Source organism: Pelobates fuscus, chromosome 12, assembly GCF_036172605.1.
Source record: "Pelobates fuscus isolate aPelFus1 chromosome 12, aPelFus1.pri, whole genome shotgun sequence".
Lineage (NCBI taxonomy): Eukaryota > Metazoa > Chordata > Amphibia > Anura > Pelobatidae > Pelobates > Pelobates fuscus.
In genome coordinates, this window is record NC_086328.1 from 92,786,423 (window position 1) to 92,788,922 (window position 2,500).

At 41.5% G+C, this 2,500-nt stretch overlaps 4 non-coding genes across 4 annotated transcripts; all 4 read left to right on the forward strand.

The window, feature by feature from the left end:
• Positions 1-37: 37 nt before the first annotated feature.
• TRNAL-CAG (transfer RNA leucine (anticodon CAG)) lies at positions 38-120 on the forward strand. Its single transcript has one exon. It is a non-coding gene; the product is annotated as a tRNA-Leu (tRNA).
• A 288-nt stretch (positions 121-408) lies between these two features.
• Positions 409-481, forward strand: TRNAT-UGU (transfer RNA threonine (anticodon UGU)). Its single transcript has one exon. It is a non-coding gene; the product is annotated as a tRNA-Thr (tRNA).
• A 1,068-nt stretch (positions 482-1,549) lies between these two features.
• TRNAL-CAG (transfer RNA leucine (anticodon CAG)) lies at positions 1,550-1,632 on the forward strand. Its single transcript has one exon. It is a non-coding gene; the product is annotated as a tRNA-Leu (tRNA).
• A 288-nt stretch (positions 1,633-1,920) lies between these two features.
• TRNAT-UGU (transfer RNA threonine (anticodon UGU)) lies at positions 1,921-1,993 on the forward strand. The gene has a single exon. It is a non-coding gene; the product is annotated as a tRNA-Thr (tRNA).
• Positions 1,994-2,500: the final 507 nt, after the last annotated feature.

Here is a 2,500-nt window from a genome sequence, read left to right on the forward strand (position 1 = left end):
GATAGCTGGCGCTCACTTGCCGGTCAAGCACAAGCCAGTCAGGATGGCCGAGCGGTCTAAGGCGCTGTGTTCAGGTCGCAGTCTCCTCTGGAGGCGTGGGTTCAAATCCCACTTCTGACATTGCTGCTTTATTTCTTGCTCAAAGCAACCGCGATCTATCGTTAGCTTGCTTGGTATCGCCAGCTACATTACAACTAATTGGATGACGATATATTGCTGCTGCTCTAGGTGTGTTCTCCAATTGTTTCTTTTCTCAGCAACATATTTCAGAGAAGCAAACTGGCTATGCCCTTCAAGAGAAATATTTTTTCTTCCTACCAGATTAATTAACCTTGATTTTCCTTGCAAGTTGGATGACGACGTTCCACATGTGGGGTTTTGACACCCCCACAAAGAAGGTTGAATCAGGGCTCCATAGCTCAGGGATTAGAGCACTGGTCTTGTAAACCAGGGGTCGTGAGTTCAAATCTCACTGGGGCCTCTTAGACTCCCACATCACACTCTTTCCAAGTCAATCACATTTTCTTTTAGCTTTCTACTTTTCCGTGGAAAACTGTGGATGTGCACAATGAAATACAGGGATCTATTTATTAACCAGTGAAAAGTGTTTTGTTCCTTACATAACTACTCAATTTCTACCACAATTCTATTTTAATCTATTCTCCAAGTTACCTATATTCACAACATGTTGAAAACATTGCAATTCCACCATCAGGAGTATTAGCCATTCATTATCAAACCTCACTGTCTTGGAAAAGTCTACGGATTGATTGAAAAAAAACAACTTTTGTTAAAAGACACTTGCCACCTGCTAACCAATCTCACAGAGGAAGGAACACTTTCCATTTTTATTTTGGAAAATAGAACTCAAGCTTGAATGTTCCATGCATCTGATAATTACAGAGGTAACTTAGCCAGGAGTCAACGCATCACAAGTTGGAATGTTGGAATCAATCCACTGGGATACATTCTGTTGAATTTCAATTATCTCCTAGATACATATATTCACAACATGCTGAAGATATTGCAATTCAGCCTTTGGAATGCCCATATGCGCCACTTATTAAACAAACCTCACTGTCCTGAAAATATCTATGGATTGACCTGTCCGGCACGGTGGTCTCAAGGCTACGTTCGGGTTGTACGCCTCTGTGGCGGCCAGTGTTTGGTTTCTGCTATCGGCGGTCATTTTTATTTGAAACGCTAAGTTTTGAACTGTGCGCATCAAGAGATGCCAGCTACCTCCTTGCTTATCTTTGTCTTTCATCAAGTGGATTTTGAAGACGAAAACCGACTTTTCAGGCTCATTGCCTCTCAATTACTAATCTCATACAAAAAAGACGCATTCATGTGTTTTCTTTCAAGACGTGCAAGAGAAAAATGCAGATCTTCTAAATTCTACACTATGGACTAAAAAGACATAGCTATTGGGCTGCCTTCCTTGTTAGTAGAGCTGAGGGACTAAAGTAGGATATGACAGAAGTTCCATTTGTCGCTCTCCAAGCTGTCTGCGATAGCTGGCGCTCACTTGCCGGTCAAGCACAAGCCAGTCAGGATGGCCGAGCGGTCTAAGGCGCTGTGTTCAGGTCGCAGTCTCCTCTGGAGGCGTGGGTTCAAATCCCACTTCTGACATTGCTGCTTTATTTCTTGCTCAAAGCAACCGCGATCTATCGTTAGCTTGCTTGGTATCGCCAGCTACATTACAACTAATTGGATGACGATATATTGCTGCTGCTCTAGGTGTGTTCTCCAATTGTTTCTTTTCTCAGCAACATATTTCAGAGAAGCAAACTGGCTATGCCCTTCAAGAGAAATATTTTTTCTTCCTACCAGATTAATTAACCTTGATTTTCCTTGCAAGTTGGATGACGACGTTCCACATGTGGGGTTTTGACACCCCCACAAAGAAGGTTGAATCAGGGCTCCATAGCTCAGGGATTAGAGCACTGGTCTTGTAAACCAGGGGTCGTGAGTTCAAATCTCACTGGGGCCTCTTAGACTCCCACATCACACTCTTTCCAAGTCAATCACATTTTCTTTTAGCTTTCTACTTTTCCGTGGAAAACTGTGGATGTGCACAATGAAATACAGGGATCTATTTATTAACCAGTGAAAAGTGTTTTGTTCCTTACATAACTACTCAATTTCTACCACAATTCTATTTTAATCTATTCTCCAAGTTACCTATATTCACAACATGTTGAAAACATTGCAATTCCACCATCAGGAGTATTAGCCATTCATTATCAAACCTCACTGTCTTGGAAAAGTCTACGGATTGATTGAAAAAAAACAACTTTTGTTAAAAGACACTTGCCACCTGCTAACCAATCTCACAGAGGAAGGAACACTTTCCATTTTTATTTTGGAAAATAGAACTCAAGCTTGAATGTTCCATGCATCTGATAATTACAGAGGTAACTTAGCCAGGAGTCAACGCATCACAAGTTGGAATGTTGGAATCAATCCACTGGGATACATTCTGTTGAATTTCAATTAT